General features: G+C 35.1%; 1 long non-coding RNA gene across 1 annotated transcript; it reads right to left on the bottom strand.

Annotated features, from left to right (window-relative positions):
• Positions 1-1,708: 1,708 nt before the first annotated feature.
• LOC140636291 (uncharacterized) lies at positions 1,709-15,531 on the bottom strand. Its single transcript, XR_012033578.1, has 3 exons — positions 15,476-15,531; positions 14,316-14,401; positions 1,709-1,830 (listed from the first exon to the last, which is right to left on the bottom strand). It is a non-coding gene; the product is annotated as an uncharacterized lncRNA (long non-coding RNA).
• Positions 15,532-16,918: the final 1,387 nt, after the last annotated feature.

Below are 16,918 nucleotides of genomic sequence, written 5' to 3'. Positions count from 1 at the left end.
TCTGTTGAGGATTCTCTTCTTTGTTTGCAGATGTACACCTTCTTGCTGTGTTCTCTCATGGCAGGGAGAGAGAGAGAGAGAGAGAGAGAAATTGAGAGGAAAGCAAGCTGTCTGGTGTCTCTTCTTATAAGGGTGCTAATCCCTTTATAAGAGTCCCATCCTCATGACTTCTTCTAAATCGAATTGCCTCCAAAGACCTTTCCTCCAAATACCACCATCATATTGTGAGTTAGGGCTTTAACGTATGAATTTTGAGGGGACACAAATTCAGTCCATAGCCATATCCTCAAGATTCATGCTCTTGTTGTTCTTCCTGAGTTCTTGAAATTGTGTTTCATCATCTTCAAATAATGTTTCTTTTAACTTTTGTCTTTATTTTATTTCATTTTAATTCCAATGTAGTTAACATACAGTGCTATGTTAGTTTGAGATGTACAATATAATAATTCAATCCTTCCACATATTACTCAGTGCTTATCAAGATAAGTATACTCTTAATCCCCTTCATTGATTTTACTCATCCCCCCTCTTACCTCCCCTCTGGTAACTATCTGTTTGTTCTATATGGTGAGAGACTATTTTTTAGTTTGTCCCTTTTTTCTTCCTTTGCTGATCTGTCTTGTTTTTTAAATTTCACATATGATATTTGTCTTTCTCTGACATTTCATTTAGCATTCTACTTTCTAACTCCATCCATGTTGCTGCAAATGGCAAGATTTCATTTTTTTATGATTGAATAGTATTCTATTATATATATAAGTATGACATATCTTCTTTATCCACTCATTTATTAGTGGATACTTGGGCTGTTTCCATATTTTGGGTACTTTAAATAATGCTGCTATATACATAGGGGTGCATGTATCCCTTTGAATTAGTGATTTTGTAATCTTTGGGTAAATACCCAGTAGTGTGATTACTGGGTCATATGGCAGCTCTATTTTTAATTTTTTGAGGAATCTTCATATTGTCTTCCACAATGGCTGCACCAGTTTGCATTCCCACCAGTGCACAAGGGTTTATTTTCTCCTGTCTTGTATAAAGTATACTTGTGCTAATGTTACAGGTTCTTTTTGAATATACTGCTTCACCCACCTGGACTTGCAGTGGGTGAAGCAGTTGGTCTAGGCATAGGAATATAGATTGCCATTTAATATTCACTACCAATCACAAGACGTTCACTTATTGCACATCCAAATAATTATTATTCAACATTGTCATTCCACCTACACAAGACGTTTAGCATTATTAGATTTAGCTTCAGTTGGAGTTTATGCACTGATTTTTTAAAATTTATTTTATTTTATATCTATCAGAACTAACATTGAATTAGTTTATTTAATATAGACCCTATAATGGCATATCCAATGGTGTATGAGGCTAAAAGTTGCACTGGCTTAGGTTGGCCTTATTAATCAGATGAGGTAAGAGTCCTAGCAAGAGATTATGACTGAGATGCCTTTTGACACCTTGGTAGTAATTTGATATATGAGAAGGAAAGAATGAGGTCTGCACTAGTTAGACTGAATTAGGTTTACATACACATATTTCACCCCTTGATAGTGATTTGAGGAGATAATTTTAAAAAGGTACATTACAGGTGAGTAATACTGACTTAGGTAGAACTGTAAATGAACTTGATCCAATAGACATTTTTCACCAGCATGCATATAATAAAATACCCAATGCATTTATTAAAAATACATACTTGCAGGGTACCTGGGTGACTCAGTTGATTCAACTGAGCATCTACTTTTAGCTCTGCATCAGGCTCTCTGTTCAGTGGGGAGTCTGTCTTTCCCTCCTCCTGCTTTTGTGCTCTCTTTCTCTCTGTCAAATATATGAACAAATTCTTTAAAGAAATATACATTTGCAGGATATTATGATTCAGTATGGAATCAATATTGGAAAATACTGTAGTAGACAAGAAAAAGCCTTTTTAGTCTTCTGTGTAGAACAATGGCATAGTAAGTTGTAAAATGTCTGGTCTACAAGAGTTATGATTCTCCCAGTTGCTACACAGTAGGTGATCAGTACATAACATTTCTAGAAATGAAACTGCATAAATTATTTTTTAGAGATTAATCTAGAAGTTACATAAAATATGAATTGGAATGGGGAAATGACACAACTGTAGTGGACAGCCTGATATACTGGAATTATATGAGTGGATATTAATAAAAAAGAAAAACAGTCTTAGAAAAAAATGAATCTATGTCACTATTCCCAAAGATTTCTGGCAATCTTCAGGTTTTGTATTACATATTGTACTGGATATTGCTTTGAAAGGTCAACTATGTATTTTTGGTATTTTCCCCAAGACACAATGGAAACAAAATGGAGAAAGTCTTCAAACAATAAACATTATGTTTGCAGACTGTTGACATATCATTGTTTGAATGGCATGTTGAGGTGTTAGACTGGACATATGGCTTATTGTCACTTTATTATATATAAATGAATTACCTTTGCCTCTGCTATTACCACTTTGTGGAGCAACCTTCATCTGCCTCTATTTCTACCAGATGAAACCCTAACTATTCTTCAAGCATGAATTTCAATTTTGTACCATCAGTTTAATTGCATTTTTCTTCGTAGACCTAAAGCTGATCTCCACTTAATGAGCACAGTACTTCTTTCTTTTTAAATTTCTACATTGTGACGTGTAGCATTATAATTGTGTATATTGGAGTCTTCTATATTGTAGTCAAAATTGCTTTTTATCTTTCTATCTGCCATGATCTTTAACACTTTACATGCAATGGTCCTTAATTAGTATTTGTTCAATAAATGAATGAATTTTTTTAAAAAGTATGGCATTCTAGTAATTCCTTAATTCTCTTCCATAATTAAAAGAACTGAGGCAGAAACTTCAGTGTTATAGATTGTTAATTTAATGCTGAGATTGGTTGAGAGGTTTTTTTAATGTTTCATTTCATCTCTTTTACTTTTCAGTTTTTGTTTTTAATCATTTTATGTTAACTAAAAGCATATTAACTTAAATGTTTTTATCGCCTAATATAAAACTTATCCTAGGCCACATATACATAGAGATTCAAGAAGCATTTTTCAAAGCAAATGCAGTATGGCATCCTAAGATTCAGTGACAATTTTGAATGGAGGCTCTAAAGCAGTGCTAGTTTTATATAATTGGTAGCATATGTGGTAGCAATTACTAATTAGATAATTGGAGGCATATGGCAGCAATTACTGTCAATCAAATTATGCAATATCCCAGTAGGTATAGTAATACCTTCAGTGCAGCAATGTCTGATATATATGTTCTCAATTTGATCAAGAAATTAATGAGAGCATTCTATGCTATAGTTTGAGTCAGTACCAATGAACAATGCTTAGAAGCAATCTATAACTTTAATTGAGGTTGTGGCTACAGTATGTGACAGCAGCTATGAATTGGCCCATCCAATTTGCTGTGGCTCATTAAGATATCCACTGCTCAAGAATTGTGTAGACAGGTCACAACAAATCATACCAAGTGAATTGTTCAGTGAGATACAATTCTATTGTACAGACATGGCCTCAGGCCAGGTTTATGTATCACAAGAAAAATGCCCATGATATAGTATATACAGTATATCCAAGTCTTAGCTGGATTGTCAGATGCATCATGTTCTCTGGCAGCAATAGCTCATTAAGATCTATATCCAGAGAATAATGGAGCCCATACTTATAATATGTCATGGTTTCTATGGAAGCCCGTAGATACACCACTATTAATCTGTTAAAAGAAGGAAACCTAGTTTTAGGTGGGAAGGCATAGCACTCTGCTTGCCTAAAAAAATTGCTTTCATAGACCATGTGGATATGTAAGCTTCATTGCTGACCCTTCTTGATCAAATTTTGCCCTGAACAATGCATACTCAATATGCTCAGAATATTCCAAGTTCAGATGAAGAGATGAATCTTTAAATGTATTATGAAGGTATCAAACCTCAGATCAGAGTACTTAGTTGCTCTTCTATTTCAGACAGCTGTAGACAATCTATTAATAGTCTCCATGTTTCCAGAATTAGAACTTGCTTGCCTATTTTGATCTCTTTCTTCACTTTTCCCTTTGCCTTTTGAAAACTTACATCAACAATTTTGTCACATATTTGTGCTCACATGTGCATCTACAGTTACACAAACACTACATACTTTATCATAACATGGGTCTATTGTCTGTGTTGGCAACCCAGGAAAATCGAAACTTTAATGAGAGCTAATAAGAAATAGTCTTCCTTTGTATCAAGACGTTGTCTTTTCCTCTGAAAGTCACATATGACAGTGATAGACAACTGTGGTTTTAATGTTATATTAATATAATAACTAATGTCATGTGCATGCTTACATAAAGACACTGATAAATATTGTATTATACATCAGCAAAAATAAAATAAATAACCCTTCAATATACCTGACATTTAAAGCTGTAAATCTGCTTAGGCTATTACCATATTTCCCTTATACCTATCAACATCTTCATATACACTTTTAGTTTCAACAAATCCATTCAGCAGATATTTATTGTTTAATGGGTTCCAGGCAGTGTTGTAGGTCCTGTGTGCATAAGATGAATACAACAGAAATAAAATTTTTGCCCTTATAGAGATGTAGTTAAGTGCAGAAATCAGAATAAACAACAAATATTGCATTTATATTTTTAATAATAATAATAAATTATATAAGTGCTAAGTAGGAGAAAGAAGCAATGAGAAGAGGCTGTGGGAAGTAGGATGAGGAACATAGTGAGCAGTGACTTAAAGGAGATGCAGTAGAAGGCCATATGTAAAGCTGGAAGAATTCCCCAGGTAGAAAGTCCAGAAGGTATCAACAACTTGGGACTGGAGAGTGCCTGGCATATTCCAGACAAGTCAGGAAGCCACTGTTGCTGAAGGGGAATGCAGGAGGGCAGAGAAGTAAGAGATAAGGAAATTATGGAGGTAACTTTCCCTGGGTCTTCAAAGTCATTTTAAGGACTTTTGCTTTTACTGTGAGTGACACAGGAAGCAACCGGAGACTCCTGAGAAGAGCTGTGTTCCAAATATACTTTAAGAGAATCACTGTTGCTGTCATTCACAACAGACTAAAAGGGAAGAATTGGATCACGAGATCAGTTAGAATGATACTGCCAACATCCAGGTAAGATGGAGATTATGAGAAGTTACTGAATTCTGGATCCTTTTACAAAGTAAAGCTAATAGAATATGATACTCAACTGAATGTAAGTGAGAGAGAAAGAGGCTTCAAGTTTTTAATTTATAAAACTGAAAGCATGGACTTTCCATGAATGAAATGAGAAAGACTGTAGAAGAAGCAGGGTTTGGGTTGTTTATATTTTGTTTGGTTTGGCTGTTTGTTAGTATGTTTGCTCTCTGGCAAAGGATGGAATATTAAATTTGGAAATGTTAAATTTAAGCTATTATATGTGGTCAACCTCCACTGAGAGACGTAAAGTAGACAGTTTGACATTGTGGGAGAGGATTAACAGACCTTTTCCCCTGGGCATGTGAATATAAGTTTTGTTCAACTCTCTACTTTTGTTTTCCTGGAAATCTGAAGTGAATAATATGCTAATGGTGTTACTAATGATAAAGTGTTAACATACTGACAGACAGTAGGTGGAACTGAAAATTGAAACCAAAACTAAATAATTTCAAAACAGACTGCAATATGGTACACAAAACAGAGAAATATACCAAACTAAAAACATGATGATCATCACAAACTCTATTCTAAAATTCTTTTAACACTAGCTCCTTCAGAACCTGGTGTTCCAAGATAAGACTATGAACAAATTGAGTTAACAATCCCTCTCTGTGAACCATTTATTGTAAACTCAAGACTACTGACTAGTCCACAACCATCTAGTTTACAAAGACTGACAAATCCCACTAACATCATTCTATGACTAATTCCAGAGCTCAAAATCCTAGAAGTACCACTCTTTAACTCCCTCTTTTTGAGACATCTCCTCAAGTGTGCCCTTTGTTGCAATGAACTCAATAAATGTAATTTGTTTTTCAACTATAGGTGCGTCAGTCAGTGGGCTTTGGAAAATAAACTTTAACAAAACAATGTTGCTTATAGCAAAATAATCATGATTAGTAAACTGTGTCTGGATTGAGAGAACTATTACTTTATTTTTTAAGATTTTATTTATTTTTATTTATTATTTATTTTTATTTTATTATTTATTTTATTTACTTATTTTATTTTTTATTTATTTTATTTATTCATGAGAGACACACACACAGAGAGAGAAAGAAGGGGGAGAGAGAGAGAGAGAAAGAAAGGCTGAGACACAGGCAGAGGAAGAAGCAAGCTCCATGAAGGGAGCCTGATGTGGAACTCGATTCCGGGGCTCCAGGATCATACCCTGGGCCAAAGGCAGGTGCTAAACCATGGAGCTCCTCAAGAAAACTACTATTTTAAAGGAAGAGATAGCTTTGTCCTTCCTTAAATGCAGTGAGTGTGGTTACTGGGCACACCCCTTATGGAGACTCTGGAAGAGTCTGTTGAATTGTTACAAAAATATAGCTCCCATGATACATGAGGTTTTAAACACTAAATGGATCATGCATCCTCCTGAAAAGGATTGTTTCTTTGCAATGAGCTGTGTGATCAGCTGCAAGGAATGCTCCTCAGACTTCAGGAGTTCCCAGAAAAACCCCTTCCCATGGCAAGCTGTGGTAGCTGCCATGTATCCTTCTGAGAAGACTGATGCCAACTGAGGACTAAGATGGTTTTGTAAGTTTGAAAGTTTAGCTGAAATTAGGCAGAGTCCCTTGTGGTCACTGCAATGAGGCAGCCTGGAATTCACAGAGAAGTTCTTTGTTACAGATAAAAATGTGGATCCCATCAGTGTGTAGGTGATATTGATGTAGGAACGAGTTAAGAGCAGATAGGGCCAGGCAGGGAAAGACAAGGGAAAGGCCCCAGAGTCCGGCTCCTACCCATCCCAAGAAAACAAAGATAAGACAGTAACAGAAAAAATAAACCTGGCTCCCTAGCTCCAAAATGTTAGGGAGTATCCCCCTTTAATGGCTACTAAATAATCAGAGGAACCACCAGACCACAAAGAAATATGTCATTAGACTGTTATCAATAGTCCCTGCTCAAATCAAGTCAGCACAAGAATCTCAAGGCCAGACTAGGCTGACAGGAATCCCAGATGTAGAGAAATGTTGTGGAGGAGATATTAACCAGAGAAGGGAATACCTTGTTTGGGCTTGTGATATTTACAAAAACATCTTGTTTGTTATTATGATAGTTATAAGGCCACCATGTTTGTTCTAAATATCCATCAATAAAGTTATTGACAAGAACTTTACCAATTTCCTTTACCAATAGTTTGCTATAAAAGACAGACCATAAAAACCCTCAGTGGCAACCCTGTCAAGACCCCTTTCACTTCTGAGAGCTTTCTCTGTATCTCTGCTTAATAAACTTCTATCACTTTGCTCTCTCTTTGTTGTCTATGAGATTCTTTCTTTGACTCCATGAGACAAGAACAAAGCTCTCCCACATCAATATTGAAAACCAGGAAAAGAGATAAGATTTTAAAATAGAGAATGCAGGGAAGCCTGGGTGGCTTAGCAGTTTAGCAGCACCTTCAGTCCAGGGTGTGATCTTGGAGTTCCGGGATCAAGTCCCATGTCAGACTTCCTGCATGGAGCCTGTTTCTCCCTCTGCCTGTGTCTCTGCCTCTCTCTCTCTGTCTCTCGGAAATAAATTAGTAAAATCTTTAAAAATAATAATAATAAAATAGAGAATGCAAATAAAGAAGAAAAGACATCCAAAGAGTGAGGCCTGAGGCATTCTAAATTTAAAAAGTTGAGGAGATAAAGAGAACCAAGAAAAGATATTGAGAAGAAATTGTCCGTGGTGAGGTGCAGTAATTCTCCATACTAGAGGCCAAGTGAAGTGCTGTAGGGAGAGGGTAATTAATTTGATTAAGGAGGATGAGGAATGGAAACTGAATATTGGATTTAGCAACAAAGGGATATTTGCTGACCTTAACAGCAGAACTTTCAGTGCATTCACAGGAGCTAACACATGATTAGAGAGGGTTCAAGAGGTAGGAGGAATGAAAACTGAAATAGCAGATAACACTTTTTGTAAAGAGAAAAGAAATAGGATTATTGTTGGAGAATGAAGTAAGCTCAAGACAGACTTGCTTTCTTATTTTGGCTTTTGTTTGTTTGTTGTTGTTGTTTTTTTCTTCTTTTTATAATATATGTATTCCCCAGAAGCTTGTAATACAGCCTCATGTGTATTTGCTGGATGGTCCACTAGAGAGGAAAAACGACAGTGATGCATGGGGGAGTGGGGGGAGGGATCAAAGGCTTTGAGTAGATGAAAAGATAGGCACAGAATGAAGGGTTGGCCTTAGATAAAGGCACAATGTATTTATCTGTAAGTCAAGTCTGCTCAGAAGCTTAAGAGAAAGCTGAAATACCTCTCTCCTTTCAAATTCAACACAATGAGTTTCTGTTTATTTGTTCATTAATCAAGTATTTTATTCAGCACTTTCTAGGCTTTAGATATTCTTCTAACTGCTGGGGACATAGCAGTGAACACAACAGATTAAAAAAAGCCCTTATGTTCATGACGTTCACCTTTTAAGGAACCTTTTGAATTTGAAAAACAAATTGAAGAATAAAACTTGTTACAGTTTTTGTCCAATATCTTTTTTTAAAAAAATCACTTCAGCGTCACTTTAGTTGTCTTTGTTGAAATTTCAGTGTAACTATTTGCTGGGGAAAGAAGCATGAAAGAAACAGCTTGGGTAATGTTTCTTTTAAAAGAACTCCTTATTCAGCTGACAGAAATGATTGTGTCTGGTAATCACTGTTTGCAAAGAACTGATGAGATTGTGTCAGCAGAGGTTTGAGAAGGAACACTGAATACTTCCAGATCTAGTCCATAAGTTCTTTCCTGAGATTGGCCAGACAAAATCAATATAAAGCCTCCATAGGTTTCTTTTCACGTCTCATGGACAAATAACTAACTTGGCAAAAGCTGCAATCAGTTACATCTTTTCAACATCAGAATCTATTTCAGTGACTAGATATGGTTTGTAACTAATGTTTTGTATAAAAGACAATTCACCATCTGTTACTTTAAATGTGGTCAGGAGAATAGTTTACCACTCAAGGTAATAACCACAATTGTCCTCACAAATATATTGTTCATTATTTGTGAATGACTTATATTTATAATTACCTGAAGGACCTAGATAAGAATTTAATTCAAAGGAAAATAGGAAAAACCTATTTGTTGAGGCTTATTTATATACGGGAAAAAAACAACAAACAAAAAGATCTTCCTACCCACTAAAGTAGGATGTTTCTTCTCTGAACCTTCATTCTGGCCTACTTTTTTTTTTTTTTCTTTTTTTTTTTCACTACACAAATTCTTATCTTGATTTTTATCAACTCAATGAATTTCTTGGACTTTCTATGCATTAATTCATTTCCCTTGTGATTCTGTAGATTCTATACCGTATCTGATAGACTCAATTGAAAAGCTATCAATTTAGAATATCTTAGAAGTGGGAGTCCAATAATCCTTATTTTTTTAAGATTTATTTACTTATTTTAGTGGGGGCAAGGCAGAGGGAGAAGTAGAGAGGGTCTTAAGCAGACTCCTGAGCCCTACGTGGGGCTCCATCTCGCAAGCCTGAGATCACGGCCTGAGCTGAAACCAAGAGTCTGACACCTAACTCACTGAGCCACCCAGATACCCCATGGGTGTCTTCATTTTAAAACAGCATCCAGATGATATGTACCCACATTGAAGCTTAAAAACCAGGACTCTAGATTCTCTAACTGGCCCTACATCTGAGGGATATTTTGGCCAAGAAACAATGCTGGCATCTCCTTTGACTGATTCTTCCCTTCATTTGAAGACTCTGGTTGATTATGAAATGTTGATATTGCTGGTAGTCTTGTATGTTTTGTTTTAGTACCTATAGCTCTGGTTCTCAGCTAGAGTAGGTTAATATTTTGCCATGGCAAATTTGACAATATCTAGAGTCACTTTCAGTTGTCATTCAGGGGACTGTGGGGTTGCTACTGTGTCTAGTGGATGGGAATTAGGAATACTACATAATATAGGCCCCCACAAAAGAAAAATCATCTGGATAAATATGTTAATATGATGGGAGTTGAAAAAGCCTGCCCTAAAGCAACTGCCTAGAACTGTTGACAATTATAACATGCTTCTTTGTCCACACAGCCCGTAGCTCAAGGGCATTTATTTTTCCTTGTGAAATAGTCAGGATAATCTACTTGTAACCATGGAAATTCTACAAGGAAAGGGGCAGACATTTACAGTGTTTAGATCTCCCCCACTCCACCACACTCAGCTTAACATACAAGACAATTAGAGTTGCAGGCAGGGAGGGGCATGAAACAGTGTACTAAAGAAGATAACATCATAAAATCTGAAAATTTGAATGCCAAAATGAGAGATGTCACAATGACATAAACTAGCTATACTTTTTTTTTTTTTACTCTGGATATCAAAGACATAATTAAAGGTAGACTCTTACTATAAGAGTTACAAAATACAAAAAAAAAAATTGTAATGGCAATGAATAAGTGAAGCTAATTGTTTTTTCAGTTTTGTTTTTCTTCTTTTGACCATATAATTAAAGCAAGAATTCCTTGTTAATTTGTATGAAATTTCATTTGTTATATAACAGTATTTTAGTGTTTAGTGCCTCTGTTCCATCTGGGATTTACAGCTAAACAAAGTAGAAACACCATAGAGTAAAGAACAGTAAAAAGGCACAGTGTTTTAGGTCATCAAAATTCACTAGCACAATCTTAGAAATCAATAATAAATTGACATTCCAGAAGGCATACTCAGGAGGGCAATTCCAGAGCTATAGAAAAACTTATCCTCATGACACAGAATTGTCTCCTGTAAAAGTAAAACAAAAAATAAAAGCAAAAACAAAAACATGGTAGAAATTGAATAAGCACAAGAGAGACAAAGTTCTTGCTCTGATTATGGAATGCTGCATTTGGATTTAGACATCCCTTATATTAAGAAAATAATTTCACAAACAAACAAACACCTTAGATATTAGATGTCTTTTCAAAAGATTATCCTTTTCAAACATATAGTTTTATGATTCCAGTATGAAAGATTGTCCCAAAGAATAATTTGCCAAAGAAAACAAATCTCAGAAAACTACAGAGTAAAAGTTTATCACACCCAAATTTATATCATGCTAATTTTTATTTTTTTCATTAATATGACAATTATCACATGAATGTCTGTCATGTACTAGTTTCTGCTAAGGATAATGAAGTGAACAATAAAATCACATTTCCTCATGGAATTCAAATTTCATTGACAGAAAAAATATTTAAAGTAAGCAGAGAAACATGCACTTTTTGTTAAAAAGTAAGTTAAAATAGATGAGCAGGTTGGTTATGGTTATAATATATTTATTATACCTATATATGTATATTATACATATGTATATGTATATATAGGTATTATATATGAAGGTTTCTCTGGGGAAGTAATATTTGATACTGTGCTTTATTTTCCATACATTTACACAAATATAATAAAAAATTTCTTCGTTGAAAAATAAGATTTCGAACGTCTACTATTCTATCATGCTAATGTTGAACTTATTAACAATGTCATATTTTTAGTATATAGTTTTATATAAAATAATTAATAGGTCAAATCGAATGGTTTTAAAGTTTGACACAAATTTTGAATTTATCTTTGGAAGAATTTTACCTTTTTTTTTTTTTTAAAGATTTTATTTATTTATTCATGAGAGACACACAGAGAGGGAGGCAGAGACATAGGCAGAGGGAGAAACAGGCTCCATGCTGGGAGCCTGATGTGGGATTCAATCCTTGGACTCCAAGATCATGCCCTGGGCCTAAGGCAGGTACTAAACTGCTGAACCACCCCGGTGTCCCAAATTTTACCATTTTTAATCCCATGAAAATGTGTAAGACCAATTTTCACAAAATTCTAACCAACATGTTCATTTTCCTTAAAAAAATCTATCTTAATTTCAATAGTTAAAATAATTTCATAGTATTTTTGAATTTACAATTTTTTAATTTATTAGTGGTCATGACTATTATACATGTTTATTGAGCATTTTTATTTTTATACATGTAAATATACTTTCTGTCAACTGCTGAACAGTTCTAGATGAATTCTTAAAATTATGTAGCAAGAATATTAAAAGCTTGGTAGTTGCTTATACTGTAACAATTCCTTATAAGTAGTTTTATGTACAGAGTATTATACTTAATTTTCAGTCATTTGAACTATCCTCTTTTATCTTGGGGTACTTTCACACTTGAAAGAACACCTTGACATTATTTACCAATGATAAACAATCAACATTTCAAACTCAAATCAGAATTTTGGAAAACTATCTGAAATGATAAGCCAGACAGTTGTCCAGCACTTCAAAAACTTTCTGTTAAGATGGATGGTAGAATTTGGGCACCTGGGTGGCTCAGTGGTTAAGCATCTGCCTTCAGGCCAGGTCATTATCCAGGGATTCTGGATCAAGCCTAGCATCAGGAACCCTGCTTGGTGGGGAGCCTGCTTCTCCCTCTCCCTTTGCCACTTCCCTGCTTGTGTGCACTCTTTCGCTCTCTGTCAAACAAACAAACAAACAAATAAATAAATCTTTAAAAACAAAGATGGGTGGTGGTATTAATGAGTGTGAGTTTTTGATATTGATAAAGGATGCCTCAATATTTGGAAGATTTCATTGACTAACTCACCAAATCAGATTTCCTAGGAGATCAGTAGATGGCCTTATAGAAGCATGCATGAATAAAGAACCTACTTAAAGTTGCAAGAATGATTTCTTCTAAAAAGGATTTTATTGTAGCAGACTATGACAAATCATTGATAAAGTATCATATTCCATATTATGAAGCTACCACTTGTTAAATTTTGGCATAGTATTAAAGGAAAATATTCAAAATTATATAAAAATGTCATGAAAATATCCTTCCTTTTTCCAACCACTTATTTGTGAGACCAGATATTTTATATATTTCAATCAAAGCAAAATATAGCAGCAGGTTGAATCAGAAGCTGATACAAGAATCCAACTATCAGCACTCCTGGGGTGGCTTAGTGGTTGAGCATCTGCCTTTGGCTCAGAGCATGATAATGAGATCTTGGGATCTAGTCCCACATTAGGCTCCCTGGGGGGAGCCTGCTTCTTCCTCTGCCTCTCTCTGTGTCTCTCATGAATAAATAAATGAAATCTTTAAAAAAAAAAAAAGAATCCAACTATCATGTATTAAGTCAGGCATTTAAAATATTTGCAAAACCATGGGGCACCCGGGTGGTTCAGTCAGTTAAGTATCTGCATTCAGCTCAAGTCATGATCCTGGGATTGAGTCCCACATCAGGCTTCTAGCTCAGTGGGGAGTTTGCTTCTTGCTCTACTCCTCCCCCTCTTCATGCTCTCTCTCTCTCTGTTTCTCTCTCTCTCTCTCGATCTCCCTCTCTCAAATAAATAAATAAAATCTTTAAAAAAATAAAATATTTTCAAAGCCATAAAACAATACCAGTCATATCATTAAATACGTTTGGAAATTATATTTTTCATAAACATGTTATTTATGTTAGCACGTAATGGGCTTATTAGCAGTTTTAATTACATAAGAAATTTTTTTTAATTCTCAATTTTAATTTCTAACACAGTGAATATATCTGCATCTATCTATGTCTATAGTTGCATTATGTAAATAAGTCCTAAATTAAAAAGTTTGAGAATTGCTGTATTAAAGGTATTGGTGGTGAATAGTAAATATGCAAAGTAGTATTTCTGGCAAGTCCTAATGAGAGAATCACAGCAAAAGTCCTAAATTTCTACATTAGAGAACTACGCAAGTTTCATAAAAGAGTTCCGGGCCAGCTACAGAATCTAGTCCAATGGAACATTTGACCATGGGATATCTATCATATAATCATAAAGCACTCCTGCTCATCCTGAGCTAGGATTAAGCAGATATACCAATTTAGAAGATTGAATATGCCCTCAGAACTTAATTTGAGGTTGAAAAGTATATCTGAGGCATAAGAAAGATCAGAGGGCACATGTAAGTTGCATGAATAGGGCTCTAACTACCACATTATCCACCACTTTTGCAGAAATGCCTCTCCTTTAGTTTCCACTATGACCACATAGAAGGGTAATTTTGACCAAATGGCAAAGGAAATAAAGGTTAAGCTTAATTCTCAGGTGAGTAGGATAAGTAAGCACATAAAGGCTAAAAATTGCCTGATTTTACCGTAGTTGTACTGTAGGGTAGCTTTGCAGTATAAGGAAATCCTTCTCTTCTCGGGCCAAGCTTCAAGAGTTGCTTATGATCAAACTCTACATGTACAAAGAAAAGCAACTTAGTTAAGAATATACATAGATTCTTGTGTAGTAGCAAATGGCCTGGCTGATTCATCAGAAGTATTTAAGGAGGAAGATTTGTTCTGGGGAAAACACTTTAGATAGACCTATGGAAGTGTGCATGAGGTGTGAAGATCTTGCATTATATATAAACGTACACCAGAGATAATGTACCCTAGATGAAGTGCTAACTAACCAAGTAGATATTAAAAATTTGGGGTTTTTTGACATTAGCCTTTTTAACAGCCATCCCCATTCTAAAATAATGGGTACATGATCAAAGGAGTCATGGTGGCGGGGATAGAGCCTAGGCAAGCACAAATTACCAATGACCCATTCTCCATAGGTAGCCTAAGTACTGTAGCTGTTGAATGTCCAAGTATCCAGTAATAGAGATCAACAGAGTCTTTAATTAGGCACCTTTCTTAAAGAGATAACCATTCACTTGGTAAAAGTTTATTTCAGTAAACCCTGGAACAGGTAGTGATTCATCTTGATTGGAAATTATATATATTCTGAGTTTGGGATTGTCTTTTCTGCTTACAGGGATTTATCCAATGCTACTATTCTAGAAAACAGAGTATTTGATTTCCTGATATTTAATATGATATAATATTTCAGAATAAGGAACTATTTCCAGTAAAGGAGATATAGCAATGGGCTCATACCGTGGCATCCACTGGTTCTACCATATAAAGTACTATTTAGAAGATACTAGCCTGATAGAACAATGAGATAGTCTTTGAAACTGCAGGTATGGGGACAGCTTTGAAAATATCCCCAACCAGGGTGGGGTGCCATCCCCCCAGGTTATACCATATACCATTAATTAATTACTATTTTATTGTTCTGGGTCTCCAATAGCTACAACATACAGGATGGTACAAAAGAGGGAAATATAAGAATTACTCTGATATCTGTTACACCTAGTGACACTTTCTACTTTCTTAATTTACAGGCTTGCATTTAGAGTTCCCCAGAAGAGAGTACACTTCTGCTAAGGGACACAGTAAGAATCCTAGTAAACTTCAAGCTATAGCTGTCACAGACCTCTGTAGTCCATTGATACTAGAATTCAGCAGGCAAGAAAGAGTCCATCTACTACCATGAATTTTGGTTACTGTGAGGTCATATATGAGTGACAGAAAATTTTCCTTTGCCGAAGGTGACTTCACAAAAGATCATGCCCCCTCCTTAGAGTTAGTAAACTGTATCCAGTGGTGGGTCAAAGTGGGATTATGCAAGCTTGGCTCCTGTGCCTCAGTGGGGCAACATGGAATGACTACCTCAGCTCCAGTGCTCCTCAGGGTATCCGCTGAGCTCTATATTGCAACTGCTTCCCAATTCAGGTCCCCTTCAGTTTAATTATCCATCTTTCATTCATCTCAGAGCTCATAATAACTGTCCTACCCACAGATATCCTTCTCATTGTCTATTTTCCAGAAAATGTACTGTACATTTGGTTAGGTATACTTTTACACACATTATACAGTTAACTCTTACAGAGTCTAATGAGATTAAAATTGTCTTAGTAACACATATTTTATCAAATAGAATTTAGGTATTTGTGTATATATAGATACAGATATATAGTGGACTATATAAATACATTTGTCAACATTTAGCCAGTAGAATATATTTTTTTCTTTCTTTCTTTCTTTCTTTCTTTCTTTCTTTCTTTCTTTCTTTCTTTCTTTCTTCTTTCTTTCTTTCTTTCTTTCTTTCTTTCTTTCTTTCTTTTTTTTTTTTTTTTTGTAGCAAACCACCTTCACATTTCTAAAAAATATCACTAGTGGCAATGATGTATTTTGAATAGACTCATAACTGGTCTCCAATTAATTGATTAGGCAGATTAACAGCTGGTTTTTACTCTCAGTACTCAATATATTTTTTTAAGATTTTATTTATTCATTCATGAGAGACACATAGAGAGAGAGAGGCAGAGACACAGGCAGAGGGAGAAGCAGGCTCAATGCAGGAGCCCAACGTGGGACTCAATCCCAGGACTCCAAGATCATGCTTGGGCTGAAAGCAGGTGCTAAATTGCTGAGCCACCCAGAGATCCACTCAGTACTCAATATTAAATTGACAATACCTATAGAACACTGAAGTCTTTTGACAAATGGACATTTCATTTCATTACATGTCAAGATACCTCTGCTATTACTAGAAGAATATTAATCTGAGAATAAATTTAGTTTCTCAATCTTATGATTATTATAGTACTCTTCATATTGTAAATAAATATATTAAGAAACCAGTGAGAGGTGAATAAGAAATAGAGTTCTTTGATTGAAAGTTAGGTTGAATGCTTTGGAAATATTCAAAATATTGAATTGAAATACTGCTTAAAAATGCTGCAAAATTTGGACTAGACAGGCAGATTATGAAAAGTGATGAGAAATTTTATAAAACTAGGGAATATTTGGAAACATTGTTTTCATGGGCTTTAGATTATTACTCTAAAGAAAAGGTATATTTTGAAAATGTCTA

Source organism: Canis lupus, chromosome 7, assembly GCF_048164855.1.
Source record: "Canis lupus baileyi chromosome 7, mCanLup2.hap1, whole genome shotgun sequence".
NCBI lineage: Eukaryota > Metazoa > Chordata > Mammalia > Carnivora > Canidae > Canis > Canis lupus.
Note: the sequence above shows the minus strand (reverse complement) of the source record. Positions and strands in the feature narration are given on the sequence as shown.